This window comes from Rhinoderma darwinii, unplaced genomic scaffold (assembly GCF_050947455.1).
Source record: "Rhinoderma darwinii isolate aRhiDar2 unplaced genomic scaffold, aRhiDar2.hap1 Scaffold_4575, whole genome shotgun sequence".
Classification (NCBI taxonomy): domain Eukaryota; kingdom Metazoa; phylum Chordata; class Amphibia; order Anura; family Rhinodermatidae; genus Rhinoderma; species Rhinoderma darwinii.
In genome coordinates, this window is record NW_027463983.1 from 31,022 (window position 1) to 48,742 (window position 17,721).

General features: G+C 41.4%; 10 pseudogenes; all 10 read right to left on the reverse strand.

Moving 5' to 3' along the window:
- Positions 1-3,405: 3,405 nt before the first annotated feature.
- LOC142717960 (5S ribosomal RNA) lies at positions 3,406-3,524 on the reverse strand (annotated as a pseudogene).
- Positions 3,525-4,328: 804 nt separating this feature from the next.
- On the reverse strand, positions 4,329-4,447 carry LOC142717815 (5S ribosomal RNA; annotated as a pseudogene).
- An 811-nt stretch (positions 4,448-5,258) lies between these two features.
- Positions 5,259-5,377, reverse strand: LOC142717941 (5S ribosomal RNA; annotated as a pseudogene).
- Positions 5,378-5,444: 67 nt separating this feature from the next.
- LOC142717876 (5S ribosomal RNA) lies at positions 5,445-5,563 on the reverse strand (annotated as a pseudogene).
- An 838-nt stretch (positions 5,564-6,401) lies between these two features.
- On the reverse strand, positions 6,402-6,520 carry LOC142717938 (5S ribosomal RNA; annotated as a pseudogene).
- Positions 6,521-7,703: 1,183 nt separating this feature from the next.
- LOC142717963 (5S ribosomal RNA) lies at positions 7,704-7,822 on the reverse strand (annotated as a pseudogene).
- A 253-nt stretch (positions 7,823-8,075) lies between these two features.
- LOC142717950 (5S ribosomal RNA) lies at positions 8,076-8,194 on the reverse strand (annotated as a pseudogene).
- A 67-nt stretch (positions 8,195-8,261) lies between these two features.
- Positions 8,262-8,380, reverse strand: LOC142717918 (5S ribosomal RNA; annotated as a pseudogene).
- An 8,354-nt stretch (positions 8,381-16,734) lies between these two features.
- LOC142717887 (5S ribosomal RNA) lies at positions 16,735-16,853 on the reverse strand (annotated as a pseudogene).
- A 67-nt stretch (positions 16,854-16,920) lies between these two features.
- On the reverse strand, positions 16,921-17,039 carry LOC142717927 (5S ribosomal RNA; annotated as a pseudogene).
- Positions 17,040-17,721: the final 682 nt, after the last annotated feature.

Consider the following 17,721-nt stretch of genomic DNA (forward strand, 5'->3'; position numbering starts at 1 on the left):
AAACTGTGTAACTTTTGCGATCAGACAAGAGCAGGTACATTCAGCTTAGAATGGATATTGACATTAAAAGCTTTAATCCATAGTCCTTTTTAATCGATTGTGAAACAAAATCTAAACGACATAATAAATTGTCAACCACACCATGGATTCCCAGACAGTCTCCCACACTAGTACTAGCGAGTCCTTAAGCTGTGTAACTTCTGCGATCTGACGAGAGCAAGCACATTAAGCTTAGAATGGCCATTGACGTTAAATGATTTGATCCATAGTCCTTTTTAATCGATTGTGAAACAAAATCTAAACGACATAATAAAAAGACAACAACACCACGGATTCCCAGACAGTCACTCACACAGATACTAGCGAGGCCTTAAAGGAACAGTGTCATCACAAATTATTTTTTTATATGTTAAAGATGTTAGTGCTTTATTAAAAACGTTTATATTCATTTGTGTGTTTGTGTTTTACTTTTTCTTATTTTTACACTTTTTCTTCCCTATGGGGGCTGCCATTTTTTGTTCCATTTCTGTGTGTGTCGATTAACGACACATACAGACATGGAATACGGCAGCCACAGTCCCATAGGGACTGCGAACGGCTCCCGTCCCATTGACTGCAGTGTACGGCGTCTGTGTGGGAACTGCGCATGCGCCGCTCCCACACAGTCCTATTCGAAATTGGCGCCGTCCGGCGCCATTTTCCTGTGGACCGGAAGTCGCGGCCGGACAGTAATATTACTACTTCCGGTCGCGGCTTCCGGATTTGTGCACTTGCACCAGCGGCAGCAAACGGAGCGGACGGGCCGGAGGGAGCCGCGGCGGCAGGAGCAGGTAAGAGATTTCAATGTATGTTCGTGTTTGTGTGTGTTTACTACTGTATGTAAACCTACTACACTGTGGGTTAGCTCAAAAAATGGCGACACACAGTGTAGGAGGTTACATCGTTCAAACCCCTCGTTTATCCCGGCACTAGCCAGGATAAAGGAGGGGGGGATGCTGAGAGCTCACTAGAGCGAGGGCTTTTAACCCAATGTTGCAATGCTGCAATTTTGGGAACAGCTCCATCTAGTGACCAAAAATGGGTAGTATTATAAATTAGAAATAATTTATAATATTTCCTGGACTCGTGCAAAAAAATAAAAAAAATTTGAACAATGTTTAATCACCCACACACTAAATGTTTAATTTTTAAAAAAAAAACATGTTTTTCTGGCAACACATTCCCTTTAAGCTGTGTAACTTCTGCGTTCTGACGGGAGCAAGCACATTCAGCTTAGAATCGCTATAGACATTAAACGCTTTAAGCCATAGTCCTTTTTAATCGATTGTGAAACAAAATCTAAACAACATAATAAAATGTCAACCACACCACGGATTCCCAGACAGTCTCCCACACTGGTACTAGCGAGGACTTAAGCTGTGTAATTTCTGCGATGTGACGAGAGAAGGCACATTCAGCTAAGAATAGCCATTAACGTTAGATGCTTTAATCCATAGTCCTTTTTAAACGATTGTGAAACAAAATCTAAACGCCATAATAAAAAGACAACCACACCACGGATTCCCAGACAGTCTCCCACACTAGTACTAGCAAGGCCTTAAACTGTGTAACTTCTGCAATCTGACAAGATCAGGCACATTCAGCTTAGAATGGCCAATGACATTAAATGCTTTAACACCTTCCCGACCGCCCACTGTCTTTTGACGTCAGGTGGTGCGGGTGCTTAATCTACAGAGACGTCTTTTGGCGTCGCTGCAGATCAGGCTGATGAGCGCTCGTGTGAGCACTCATCCTCTAAGCAGGAGCTGTTACTAACAGCTCCTGATCTTAGAGCAGCCTCCTGAACACAGCTGGGTCGGCAACCATTCGGAACCCAGCTGTGTAACCCTTTGATTACCGCGGTCCGTGACCGCGGCATGATCAAAGGGATTTTCCCTCTTTAATCACATCACCGGGATTCCAGTGATGCGATCAAACACCGGGGAATCCCTCTGCATTCAGTCCTGGGGACCTACAAAGGACCCCAGGGCTGTCTGTTCCGTGTGCCTGCTGTTCGGGCACACTATGTGCTGCCCGATCAGCAGCCTGTGTCATAGTGACACAGTGTAATGGATTAGCGTACAGAAGTATGCTAATACATTACAAGTAAAAAATAAACTTACAAATAAAGTTATCCCTTGATGGGATTAAAAAAAAAAAAGTAACAAAACAAATAAATAAATAAAAAAAGTGCCAAAAAGAGTCTTTATTTTGCATTAAATACATTTTATTGCCCCCACACTAAATAAAAGCAAAAAACCTATGCATATTAGGTATCTACACGACCGTAATAACCTGAAGAATTAATCGAATGGGTTATTTAGCGTGAAACGTGAACGGGATAAAAAAGAAACAAAAAAAACTATTCCGAGAATCGCTTTTTCCTATATTCACGCTGTAAAAAAAAATTTTTTTACCCCCAAACTGTGGGAAAAATAAATACTATTTCTCTCGCATAAAACAAGGCCTCATACAGCCACGTCAATGAAAAAATAAAAAAGTTATGGCTGCTGAAAAGCAGAGAGGCAAAAACAGAAAAATTTAGCTGGTCATTAAGGTCTTTTCAGGCCCGGTCATTAAGGGGTTAATCCATAGTCCTTTTTAATCTATTGTGAAACAAAATCTAAACGACATAATAAAAAGGCAACCACACCAACGATTCCCAGACAGTCTCCCACACTGGTACAAGCGAGGCCTTAAGCAGTGTAACTTCTGCGATCTGACGAGAGAAGGCACATTCAGCTTAGAATGGCCATTGACATTAAATGCTTTAATCCATAGTCCTTTTTAATCGATTGTGAAACATAATATAAAGTAAACCACACCACGCATACCCAGACAGTCTCCCACACTGGTACTAGTGAGGCCTTATGCTGTTTATCTACTGCGATCTGACGAGAGCAGGCACATTCAGCTTAGAACGGCCATTGACATTAAATGCTTTAATCCATAGTCCTTTTTAATCGATTGTGAAACAAAATCTAAACGACATAATAATAAAAGTCAACCGCACCACGGATTCCCAGACAGTCTCCCACACTGGTATAAGCGAGGCATTAAGCTGTGTAACTCCTGCGATCTGAAGAGAGCAGGGATATTCAGCTTAGAATGGCAATTGACATTAATTGTTTTAATCCATAGTCCTTTTTAATCGATTGTGAGACAAAATCTAAACGACATAATAAAAAGTCAACCGCACCACGGATTCCCAGACAGTCTCCCACACTGCTACAAGCGAGGCCTTAAGCTGTGTAACTTCTGCCATGACAAGGCACATTCAGCTTAGAACGGTCGTTGACATTAAATTTTTTAATCCATAGTCCTTTTTAATCGATTGTGAAATCAAATCTAAACGACACAATAAAAAGTCAACCGCACAACGGATTCCCAGACAGTCTTCCACACTGGTACTAGCGAGGCCTTAAGCTGTGTAACTTCTGCGATCTGACGAGAGCAGGTACATTCAGCTAAGAATGGCCTTTGACATTAAATGCTTTAATCCATAGTCCTTTTAAATCTATTGTGAAACAAAATCTAAACGACATAATAAAAAGTCATGCGCGCTATGGATTCCCAGACAGTCTCCCACACTGCTGCTAGCGAGGCCTTAAGCTGTGTAACTTCTGCGTTCTGACGAGAGCAGGAACATTCAGCTTTGAATGGCCGTTGACAATAAATGCTTTAATCCATAGTCCTTTTTAATCGATAATGAAACAAAATCTAAACAACATAATAAGAAGTCAACCGCACCGCGGATTCCCAGACAGTCTCCCACACTGGTACTAGCGAGGCCTTACGCTGTGTAACTTCTGCGATCTGACAAAAGCAGGCACATTCAGCTTAGAATGGCCATTGACATTAAATGCTTTAATCCATAATCCTTTTTAATCGATTGTGAAACAAAATCTAAACAACGTAATAAAATGGCAACCGCACCACGGATTCCCAGACAGTCTCCCACACTAGTACTAGCGAGGCATTAAGCTGTGTAATTTCTGCCATCTGACAAGACAAAGCACATTCAGCTTAGAACGGCCGTTGACATTAAATTCTTTAATCCATAGTCCTTTTTAATCGATTGTGAAATCAAATCTAAACGACATAATAAAAAGTCAACCGCACCACGGATTCCCAGACAGTCTCCCACACTGCTACAAGCGAGGCCTTAAGCTGTGTAACTTCTGCCATGACAAGGCACATTCAGCTTAGAACGGCCATTGACATTAAATGCTTTAATCCATAGTCCTTTTTAATCGATTGTGAAACAAAATCTAAACAACATAATAGAAAGTCAACCGCACCACGGATTCCCAGACAGTCTCCCACACTGCTACTAGCGAGGCCTTAAGCTGTGTAATTTCTGCGATCTGACGAGAGCAGGCACATTCAGCTTAGAATGGCCATTGACATTAAATGCTTTGATCCATAGTCCTTTTTAATCGATTGTGAAACAAATTCTAAACGACATAATAAAAATTCAACCACACCACGGATTCCCAGACAGTCTCCCACACTGGTAATAGCGATGCCTGAAGCTGTGTAACCTCTGCGATCTGACGAGAGCAGGCACATTCAGCTTAGAATGGCCATTGACATTAAATGCTTTAATCCATAGTCCTTTTTAATCGATTGTGAATTTTTTTTTAAACGACATAATAAAAAAGCAACGGCACCACAGACTTCTAGACAGTCTCCCACACTGATACTAGCGAGGCCTTAAGCTGTGTAACATCTGCAATCTGACGAGAGCAGGCACATTTAGCTTAGAATGGTTATTGACAAAAAATGCTTTAATCCATAGTCCTTTTGAATTGATTGTGAAACAAAATCTAAATGACATAATAAAAAGTCAACCGCTCCACAGATTTACAGATAGCCTCCCACACTGGTACTAGCAAGACCTTAAGCTGTGTAATTTCTGCCATCTGACAAGACAAAGCACATTCAGCTTAGAACGGCAGTTGACATTAAATGTTTTAATCCATAATCCTTTTTAATCGATTGTGAAACAAAATCTAAACAACGTAATAAAATTGCAACCGCACCACGGATTCCCAGACAGTCTCCCACACTAGTACTAGCGAGGCCTTAAGCTGTGTAACTTCTGCGAGCTGACAAGAGGAGGCACATTCAGCTTAGAATGGCCATTGACGTTAAATGCTTTAATCCATAGTCCTTTTTAATCGATTGTGAGACAAAATCTAAACGACATAATAAAAATTCAACAGCACCACGGATTCCCAGACAGTCTAACACACTGGTACTAGCGAGGCCTTAAGCTGTGTAACTTCTGCGATCTGACGAGAGCAGGCACATTCAGCTAAGAATGGCCATTGACATTAAATGCTTTAATCCATAGTCCTTTTTAATCGATTGTGAAACAAAATCGAAACAACATAATAAAATGTCAACCGCACCACGGATTCCCAGACAGTCTCCCACACTGGTACTAGCGAGGCCTGACGCTGTGTAACTTCTGCGATCTGACGAGAGCAGGCACATTCAGCTTAGAATGGCCATTGACATTAAATGCTTTAATCCATAGTCCTTTTTAATCGATTGTGAAACAACATCTAAATGACATAATAAAAAGTCAACCGCACCCCGGATTCCCAGACAGTCTCTCACACTGCTACTAGCGAGGCCTTAAGCTGTGTAACCTCTGCAATCTGACGAGAGCAGGCACATTCAGCTTAGAATGGCCATTGACTTTAAATGTGTTAATCCATAGTCCTTTTTAATCGATTGTGAAACAAAATCTAAACGACAAAATAAAAACGCAACTGCACCACGTATTCCCAGACAGTGTCACACACTGGTACTAGCGAGGTCTTAAGCTGTGTAACTCCTGCGATCTGACGAGAGCAGGCACTTTCAGCTTAGAATGGCCATTAACATTAAATGGTTTAATCCATAGTCCTTTTTAATCGATTGTGAAACAAAATCTAAACGACATAATAAAAAGGCAAGCACACCACGGATTCCCAGACAGTCTCCCACACTCGTACTAGCGAGGCCTTAAGCTGTGTAACTACTGCGATCTGACGAGAGCAGACACATTCAGCTTAGAATGGCCATTGAAGTTAAATGCTTTAATCCATAGTCCTTTTTAATCGATTGTGAAACAAAATCTAAACGACATAATAAAAAGTCAACCACAAAATGGATTCCTAGACAGTCAACCACACCACAGATTCCCAGACAGTCTCCCACGCTGGTACTAGCGAGGACTTAAGCTGTGTAATTTCTGCCATCTGACAAGACAAGGCACATTCAGCTCAGAACGTCCGTTGACATTAAATGCTTTAATCCATAGTCCTTTTTAATCGATTGTGAAACAAAATCTAAACGACATAATAAAAAGCCAACCGCACAACGGATTCCCAGACAGTCTCCCACACTGGTACTAGCGAGGCCTTAAGCTGTGTAACTTCTGCGATCTGACGAGAGCAGGAACATTCAGCTAAGAATGGCCATTAACATTAAATGCTTTAATCCATAGTCCTTTTTAATATATTGTGAAACAAAATCTAAATGACATAATAAAAAGTCAACCGCACTACGGATTCCCAGACAGTCTCCCACACTGCTACTAGCGAGGCCTTAAGCTGTGTAACTTCTGCGTTCTGACGAGAGCAGGAACATTCAGCTTTGAATTGCCATTGACATTAAATGCTTTAATCCATAGTCCTTTTTAATCGATTGTGAAACAAAATCTAAACAACATAATAAAATGTCAACCGCACCACGGATTCCAAGACAGTCTCCCACACTAGTACTAGCGAGGCCTTAAGCTGTGTAACTTCTGCGATCTGACGAGAGGAGGAACATTCAGTTTAGAATGGCCATTGACATTAAATGCTTTAATCCATAGTCCTTTTTAATCAATTGTGAGACAAAATCTAAACGACATAATAAAAAGTGAACCGCACCACGGATTCCCAGACAGTCTCCCACACTGGTACTAGCGAGGTATTACGCTGTGTAACTTCAGCGATCTGACGAGAGCAGGCACATTCAGCTTAGAATGGCCATTGAAATTAAATACTTTAATCCATAGTCCTTTTTAATCGATTCTGAAACAAAATCGAAATCACATAATAAAAAGTCAACCGCACCACGGATTCCCAGACAGTCTCCCACACTGCTACTAGCGAGGCATTAAGCTGTGTAACTTCTGCGATCTGGCGAGAGCAGGCACATTCAGCTTAGAATGCCCATTGACTTTAAATGCGTTAATCCATAGTCCTTTTTAATCGATTGTGAAACAAAATCTAAACGACAAAATAAAAAGGCAACTGCACCACGTATTCCCAGACAGTGTCACACACTGGTACTAGCGAGGTCTTAAGCTGTGTAACTTCTGCGATCTGACAAGAGCAGGCACTTTCAGCTTAGAATGGCCATTGACATTAAATTGTTTAATCCATAGTCCTTTTTAATCGATTGTGAAACAAAATCTAAACGACATAATAAAAAGGTAAGGACACCACGGATTCCCAGACAGTCTCCCACACTCGTACTAGCGAGGTTTAGGGTTGTGTAAATTCTGCAATCTGACAAGAGCAGGCACATTCAGCTTAGAATGGCCATTGACATTAAATGTTTTAATCCATAGTCCTTTTTAATCGATTGTGAAACAAAATCTAAACGACATGATAAAAAGCCAACCACACCACGGATTCCCAGACAGTCTCCCACACAGATACTAGCGAGGCCTTAAGCTGTGTAACTTCTGCGATCTGACAAGAGCAGGCACATTCAGCTTAGAATGGCCATTGACATTAAATGCTTTAATCCATAGTCCTTTTTAATCGATTGTGAAAAAAAATCTAAACGACATAATAAAAAGTCAACCGCACCAACGATTCCCAGACAGTCTCCCACGCTGGTACTAGCGAGGACTTAAGCTGTGTAACTTCTGCGATTTGACGAGGGCAGGCACATTCAGCTTAGAATGGCCATTGACATTAAATGCTTTAATCCATAGTCCTTTTTAATCGATTGTGAAACAAAATTTAAACGACATAATAAAAAGGCAACCGCACCACGGATTCCTAGACAGTATCCCACACTGGTACTAGCGAGGCCTTAAGCTGTGTAACTTCTGCGATCTGACGGGAGCAGGCACATTCAGCTTAGAATGGATATTGACTTTGAATGCTTTAATCCATAGACCTTTTTAATCTATTGTGAAACAAAATCTAAACGTCATATTATAAAGTCAACCGCACCACGCATTCCCAGACAGTCTCCCACACTGGTACTAGCGAGGCCTTAAGCTGTGTAACTTCGGCGATCTGACGAGTGCAGGCACATTCAGCTTAGAATGGCCATTGACTTTAAATGTTTTTATCCATAGTCCTATTTAATCGATTGTGAAACAAAATCTAAATGACATAATAAAAAGGCAACCGCACCACGGATTCCCAGACAGTCTCCCACACTGCTACTAGCGAGTCCTTAAGCTGTGTAACTTCTGCGATCTGACGAGAGCAGGCACATTCAGCTTAGAATGGCCATTGAAGTTAAATGCTTTAATCCATAGTCCTTTTTAATCGATTGTGAAACAAAATCTAAACGACATAATAAAAAGTCAACCACAAAATGGATTCCCAGACAGTCTCCCACGCTGGTACTAGCGAGGACTTAAGCTGTGTAACTTCTGCGATCTGACGAGGTCAGGCACATTCAGCTTAGAATGGCCATTGACATTAAATCCTTTAATCCATAGTCCTTTTTAATCGATTGTGAAAAAAAATCTAAACGACATAATAAAAAGTCAACCGCACCAACGATTTCCAGACAGTCTCCCACGCTGGTACTAGCAAGGACTTAAAGAGGCTCTGTCACCAGATTTTGCAACCCCTATCTGCTATTGCAGCAGATAGGCGCTGCAATGTAGATTACAGTAACGTTTTTATTTTTAAAAAACGAGCATTTTTGGCCAAGTTATGACCATTTTCGTATTTATGCAAATGAGGCTTGCAAAAGTACAACTGGGCGTGTTGAAAAGTAAAAGTACAACTGGGCGTGTATTATGTGCGTACATCGGGGCGTGTTTACTACTTTTACTAGCTGGGCGTTGTGTATAGAAGTGTCATCCATTTCTCTTCACAACGCCCAGCTTCTGGCAGTGCAGCACTGTGACGTCACTCACAGGTCCTGCATCGTGTCGGCACCAGAGGCTACAGATGATTCTGCAGCAGCATCGGCGTTTGCAGGTAAGTCGATGTAGCTACTTACCTGCAAATGCTGATGCTGCTGCAGAATCAAGTGTAGCCTCTGGTGCCGACACGATGCAGGACCTGTGAGTGACGTCACAGTGCTGCACTGCCAGAAGCTGGGCGTTGTGAAGAGAAGTGGATGACACTTCTATACACAACGCCCAGCTAGTAATAGTAGTAAACACGCCCCGATGTACGCACATAATACACGCCCAGTTGTACTTTTACTTTTCAACACGCCCAGTTGTACTTTTGCAAGCCTCATTTGCATAAATACGAAAATGGTCATAACTTGGCCAAAAATGCTCGTTTTTAAAAAATAAAAACGTTACTGTAATCTACATTGCAGCGCCTATCTGCTGCAATAGCAGATAGGGGCTGCAAAATCTGGCGACAGAGCCTCTTTAAGCTGTGTAATTTCTGCCCTCTGACAAGACAAGGCACATTCAGCTCAGAACGTCCGTTGACATTAAATGCTTTAATCCATAGTCCTTTTTAATCGATTGTGAAACAAAATCTAAACGACATAATAAAAAGTCAACTGCACAACGGATTCCCAGACAGTCTCCCACACTGGTACTAGCGAGGCCTTAAGTTGTGTAACTTCTGCGATCTGACGAGAGCAGGAACATTCAGCTAAGAATGGCCATTAATATTAAATGCTTTAATCCATAGTCCTTTTTAATCGATTGTGAAACAAAATCTAAACAACATAATAAAATGTCAACCGCACCACGGATTCCAAGACAGTCTCCCACACTAGTACTAGCGAGGCCTTAAGCTGTGTAACTTCTGCGATCTGACGAGAGGAGGAACATTCAGTTTAGAATGGCCATTGACATTAAATGCTTTAATCTATAGTCCTTTTTAATCAATTGTGAGACAAAATCTAAACGACATAACAAAAAGTGAACCGCACCACGGATTCCCAGACAGTCTCCCACACTGGTGCTAGCGAGGCCTTACGCTGTGTAACTTCCGCGATCTGACGAGAGCAGGCACCTTCAGCTTAGAATGGCCATTGACATTAAATGCTCTAATCCATAGTCCTTTTTAATCGATTCTGAAACAAAATCTAAATCACATAATAAAAAGTCAACCGCACCACGGATTCCCAGACAGTCTCCCACACTGCTACTAGCGAGGCATTAAGCTGTGTAATTTCTGCGATCTGGCGAGAGCAGGCACATTCAGCTTAGAATGGCCATTGACTTTAAATGCGTTAATCCATAGTCCTTTTTAATCGATTGTGAAACAAAATCTAAACGACAAAATAAAAAGGCAACTGCACCACGGATTCCCTGACAGTCTCCCACACTTGTACTAGCGAGGCCTTAAGTTGTGTAACTTCTGCGATCTGACGAGAGGAGGCACATTCTGCTTAGAATGGCCATTGACATTATGTGCTTTAATCCATAGTCCTTTTTAATCGATTGTGAGACAAAATCTAAGCGTTATAATAAAAAGTCAACCGCACCACGGATTCCCAGACAGTCTCCCACACTGCTACTAGCGAGGCCTTACGCTGTGTAACTTCTGCCATGACAAGGCACATTCCACTTAGAACGACCATGGACATTAAATGCTTTAATCCTTAGTCCTTTTTAATCGATTGTGAAACAAAATCGAAACAACATAATAAAAAGTCAACCGCACCAACGATTCCCAGACAGTCTCCCACACTGGAAATAGCGAGGCCTTAAGCTGTGTAACTTCCGCGATCTGACGAGAGCAGGCACCTTCAGCTTAGAATGGCAATTGACATTAATTGCTTTTAATCCATAGTCCTTTTTAATCGATTGTGAAGCAAAATCTAAACAACATAATAAAAGGTCAACCGCACCACGGATTCCTAGACAGTCTCCCACACTGGTACTAGCGAGGCCTTAAGCTATGTAACTTCTGCGATCTGAAGAGAGACAAGGCACATTCAGCTTACAACGGCCATTGACATTAAATGTTTTAATCCACAGTCCTTTTTAATCGATTGTGAAACAAAATCTAAACAACATAATAAAAAGTCAACCGCAGCAACGATTCCCAGACAGTCTCCCACACTGGCACTAGCAAGGCCTTAAGCTGTGGAACTTCTGCAATATGACGAGAGTAGGCACATTCAGCTAAGAATGGCCATTGACATTAAATGCTTTAATCCATAGTCCTTTTTAAACGATTGTGAAACAAAATCTAAACGACATAATAAAAGGTCAACCACACCACAGATTCCCAGACAGTCTCCCACACTGGTACTAGCGAGGCCTTAAGCTGTGTAACTTCTGTGATCTGACGACAGCAGGCATATTACCCTTAGAATGGCTATTGACATTAAATGCTTTAATCCAAAGTCCTTTTTAATCGATTGTGAAACAAAATTTAAACGACATAATAAATAGTCAACCGCATCACGGATTCCCAGACAGTCTCCCACACTGGTACTAACGAGGTCTTAAGCTGTGTAACTTCTGCGATCTGACGAAAGCAGGCACATTCAGCCAAGAATGGCCATTGACATTAAGTGCTTTAACCCCTTAAGGACGCAGCCTAGTTTTGGCCTTAAGGCTCAGAGCCCATTTTTCAAATCTGACATATTTCACTTTATGTGGTAATAACGTCGGAATGCTTAAACCTACCCAAGCGATTCTGAGATTGTTTTCTCGTGACACATTGGGCTTCATGTTCGTGGTAAAATTTGGTCGATATATTCAGTGTTTATTGGTGAAAAATTGCAAAATTTAGAGAAAATTTTGAAAAAATTGCATTTTTCTGAATTTAAATGCATCTGCTTGTAAAACAGGCGGTTATACCACCCAAAATAGTTACTACTTCACATTTCCCATATGTCTACTTTGGATTGGCATCGTTTTTTGAACATTCTTTTATTTTTCTTGGACGTTACAAGGCTTAGAACATAAACAGCAATTTCTCATATTTTTAAGAAAATTTCAAATGCCTTTTTTTTAAGGTACCTCTTGAGTTCTGAAGTGGCTTTGTGGGGCCTATGTATTAGAAACCCTGATAAAACACCGCATTTTAAAAACTAGACCCCTCAAAGTATTCAAAACAGCATTTAGAAAGTTTTTTAACCCTTCAGGCATTTCACAGGAATTAAAGCAAAGTGGAGGTGAAATTTGCAAATTTCATTTTTCTTGCTGAATTTAAATTTTATTCATTTTTTTTTCTGTAACACAGAAGGTTTTACCAGAGAAACACTACTAAATATGTATTGTCCAGATTCTGCAGTTTTTAGAAATGTCCCACATGTGGCCCTACTGCGCTCGTGGACTAAAACACAAGCCCTAGAAGCAAAGAAGCACCTAGTGCATTTTGAGTCCACTTTTTTATTAGAATATATTTTAGGCAGCATGCCGGGTTTGGAGAGGTGTTGAGGTGCCAAAACAGTAGGAATCCCCCAATAGTGACCCCATTTTGGAAACTACACCCCTCGAGGAATTCATTTATGGTTGTTGTTACCATTTTGACCGCACAGTTTTTTCACAGCACATATTTGAATTGGGCTGTGAAAGGAAAAAAATGTCATTTTTTCCAATAAAATGTCATTTGTGATCAAAATTTCTTATTTTCACAGGGAACAAAATACCCCATTTGGTTGCCCAATTTGTCCTTAGTGTGGCAATACCACATTTGTGGTGATAAACTGCCGTTTGGGCCCATGGAAGGGCTCAGAAGGAAAGGAGCGCTATATGTTTGTTGGAGTCCAGATTTTGCTGGATTGGTTTTCGGGTGCCATGTCGCATTTGCAGAGCCTCAGAGGTATCAAAGCAATGGAAACCCACCAGAAGTGACCCCATTTTGGAAACTACACCCCTCAAGGAATTCATTTATGGTTGTTGTTAGCATTTTGAGCACACAGTTTTTTAACAGCACCTATTTCAATTGGGCTGTGACATTAAAAAAATAAAAAATTACATCTTATTGGAAAAAATTTCATCAAAATTTCTTATTTTCACAGGGAACAAAATGCTCAATTTTGTTGCCCAATTTCTCCTGAGTGCAGCAATACCCCATTTGTGGCAATAAACTGCCGTTTGGGCCCATGGGAGGCCTCAGAAGGGAAGGAGCGCTGTGTGTTCTTTGGAGTACAGATTTTGCTGGTTTGGTTTTCGGGTGCCATGTCGCATTTGCAGAGCCCCAGAGGTATCAAAGCAATGGAAACCCACCAGAAGTGACCCCATTTTGGAAACTACACCCCTCAAGGAAATCATTTATGGGTAATCTGACCATTTAGACCACATAGTTTCTTCACAAAACTTATTTGAATTGGGCTGGGAATTAAAAAAATATATATTTTTTCCAATAATATGTCATTTTAGCTCAAAAATTCTTATTTTCACAAGAAATAAAATACTCCATTTTGTTGCCCAATTTGTCCTGAGTGCGGCAATACCCCATTTGTGGTGATAAACGGCCGTTTGGGCCCATGGGAGGGCTCAGAAGGAAAGGACCACCATTTGGCCTACTGGGGATTTTCTAGTGCGAAGTCATGTATGCAGAAGCACCTGAGGTACCAGTACAGTTGAAACCCGCAAGAAGTGACCCCGTTTTAATAACTACACCCTTAAGGCATTCATCTAGAGGTGTAGTGAGCATTTTGACCGGAGACCTACACCCCATAAACTGTAATGTGGGTTCTCCCGGGTATGGCAATACCCTACATATGGCTATTATCAGCTGCCTGGACACACAGCAGGGCTCAGAGGGGAAAGACGAGGGGGGTAAGCTGTGCGGAGTGCATCAGGGTAAGTAAAATTGGGGTAAATTATAAACCAAGGGATGTATGATAAATTTTAAAACACTTTCATACAGAGCTCTGGTTATTCGGGACACGTGCCACATTGATATATTGTGTCATCCATTATCGCCCTCTTATAGCAGACTTTGCACCTCTTTTGAATTTTTCCCTTCTTGCCAGTTTGGGGAACTTCTCCTGGAAAGTGTTGCCCTGGTACGATGCGTGTGGGCTCGCTTCCAGAAGTACTGGGTGACCCCCCTTCTTGGTCCCTAAAGATTAGGTTCTTGATAATCACCTCTTGAAATTCCAGGAAAGTTCCCGTCTGGCCTGCACATCGACGTAGCACGTATGCATTGTACAAAGCCATCTGTATGATGTGCCCGGCCAGCTTCTTATACCACACCGCATGGCGCTGTAGGGCTTCAGGGCTTGATCTTACAAGTCCATCCCTCCCATGTACCTATTGTAGTCCAGGATGCAGTCTGGTTTGGGGGTGGCCTTTCCTTCATATATCCTAAACCTGTAGGTATACCCTGATGCACTCTCACAGCTTAGACATCTTCACGCCATACCTTGCCCTCTTACCCAGCAGGTACTCGCGGAATTGAACCCTCCCTTTAAAATGTACCAGGGACTCATCAATAGAAATACACTTCTCGGGGGTGTATGCTTGGGAAAACCGGGCACTGGAATGGTCTAATAGGGGTCTCCATTTATACAAACGGTCAAAACTGGGGTCATCTCGGGGTGGGCACGGCTCATTATCAGTATAATGTAAGAAGCGAAGTATTGCCTCATTTTTTTTTTTTTTTTAGGTTCCAGTTCAGTTCTGAAGTTGCTTTGAGGGGCCCATATATTAGAAACCCCTATCAAACACCCCATTTTAGAAACTAGACCCCTCAAAGTATTCATAACAGCATTTAGAAAGTTTATGAACCCTTTAGGTGTTTCACAGAAATTTAGAGCAAAGTAGAGGTGAAGTTTACATATTTTTTTTTGTCAGAAAATCCTCTTTATACCATTTTTTTTATAACACAAAAGGATTTATCAGAGAAACGCAACTTAATACGTATTGCCCAGATTCTGCAGTTTAGAGAAATATCCCACATGTGGCCCTCGGGCGGTAATGGACTGAAGCATCGGCCTCCGAAGCAAAGGAGCACCTAGTGGATTTTGAGCCCTCTTTTTTATTAGGCACCATGTCCGGTTTGAAGAGGTCTGGTGGTGCCAAAACATTGGGAACCCCCCAAAAGTGACCCCAATTTGGAAGCTAGACCCCTTGAGGAATTCATTGTAGTTTTCTTGGGGTGCATGCGACTTTTTGATCAGTTTTTATTCTATTTTTAGGTGGCGTGGTGACTAATAAACAGCAATTCTACTATTGTTTTTTTATTCTTTTTTTTCTACAGCGTTCACCGTGCGCTATAAATGACATATTCACTTTATTCTGCGGGGCGATACGATTACGGCGATACCAGATGTTTATAGTTTTTTTTTATGTCTTATGGCGTTTGCACAATAAAATACGTTTTGTAAACAATCATTCACTTTTTGTGTTACCTTATTCTAAGAGCCATAATTGTTTTATTTTTCAATCAATAACGCCGTGCAAGGACTTATTTTTTGTGTAACGAACTGTAGTTTCGATCAGTACCATTTTTAGGTACATGCGACTTTTTGATCTCTTTTTATTCCATTTTTTGGGAGGTGAAGTGACCAAAGAATTGTGATTCTGGTACGGTTTATTATTATTTCATTTTACGGCGTTCATCGTGCGGGATAAATAATGAAATAATTTTGTAGTTCAGGCCGTTACGGGCGCGGCGATACCAATTATGTATAGTTTATTTGTTTGTTTATATATTTTTATTAATAATAAAGGACTGATAAGGGAAAAAGGGGGATTTTTACTTTTAATACTTTTAAATCTTTTATTTTGTTATTTTTACACATCTTTTTTTAACTTTTTTTTTTACTTTATTACTTTGTCCCACTAGGGGACATGAGGGCAGGAGGCCCTGATCGCTATTCTAATACACTGCACTACATGCGTAGTGCAGTGTATTAGAACTGTCAGCTACTCACTGACAGCAAGCATAGTGGGTCCTGACGTTGTCAGGACCCACTAGGCTTCCGTCTATGGCATAGCCGGACGCCATTGTTTGGTGTCCGGTTGCCATAGTCACCATCGCCGGCCGCTATCGCGTAGCAGGCTGGCGATGGCAGCTTAACCCCTAAAAAGCCGCGATCTCTATAGAACGCGGCTTTTAAGGGGTTAATCAGTGGGGACACAGCGATCGGTCCCCGCTGTAGGAGCTGTGACAGCTGCTGAACAAGACAGCAGCGTCACAGCTCCTGTATGTGTCGGGAGGACGGCCGAAACGGCCGTTACTCCCGTGACGTACTATTACGGCATGGAGCGCGAACGATACAGCTGCCATGACGTAATAGTACGTCAAGGAGCGGGAAGGGGTTAATCCATAGTCCTTTTTAAACGATTGTGAAACAAAATCTAAACGACATAATAAAAAGTCAACCGAACCACGGATTCCCAGATTGTCTCCCACACTGGTACTAGCGAGAACTTAAGCTGTGTAACTTCTGCGATCTGACGAGAGCAGGTACATTCATCTAAGAATGGCCATTGACATTAAACGCTTTAATCCATAGTCCTTTTTAAACGATTGTGAAACAAAATCTAAACGACATAAAAAAAAAGGTCAACCGCACCACAGATTCCCAGACAGTCTCCCACACTGGTACTAGCGAGGCCTTAAGCTGTGTAACTTCTGCGATCTGACGAGAGCAGGCACATTCAGCTCAGAATGGATATTGACATAAAATGCTTTAATCCATAGACCTTTTTAATCTATTGTGAAACAAAATCTAAACATCATTTTATAAAGTCAACCGCACCACGCATTCCCAGACAGTCTCCCACACTGGTACTTGCGAGGCCTTAAGCAGTGTAACTTCTGCGATCTGACGAGTGCAGGCACATTCAGCTTAGAATGGCCATTGACTTTAAATGTTTTTATCCATAGTCCTATTTAATCGATTGTGAAACAAAATCTAAACGACATAATAAAAAATCAACCGCACAACGGATTCCCAGACAGTCTCCCACACTGGTACTAGCGAGTCATTAAGCTGTGTAACTTCTGCGATCTGACGAGAGCAGGCACATTCAGCTTAGAATGGCCATTGACATTAAATGTTTTAATCCATAGTCCTTTTTAATCGATTGTGAAACAAAATCTAAATGACATAATAAAAAGTCAACCACACCACGGATTCCCAGACAGTCTCCCACACTGCTACTAGCGAGTCCTTAAGCTGTGTAACTTCTGCGATCTGACGAGAGCAGGCACATTCAGCTTAGAATGGCCTTTGACATTAAATGCTTTAATCCATAGTCCTTTTTAATCGATATTGAAACAAAATCTAAACAACATAATAAAAAGTCAACCGCACCACGGATTCCTAGACAGTCTCCCACACTGGTACTAGCGTGGCCTTAAGCTGTGTAACTTCTGCGATCAGACGAGAAAAGGCACATTCAGCTTAGAATGGATATTGACATTAAATGCTTTAATCCACAGTCCTTTTTAATCGATTGTGAAATAAAATCTAAACGACATAATAAAATAGCAACCACACCACGGATTCCCAGACAGTCTCCCACACTGGTACTAGCGAGGCTTT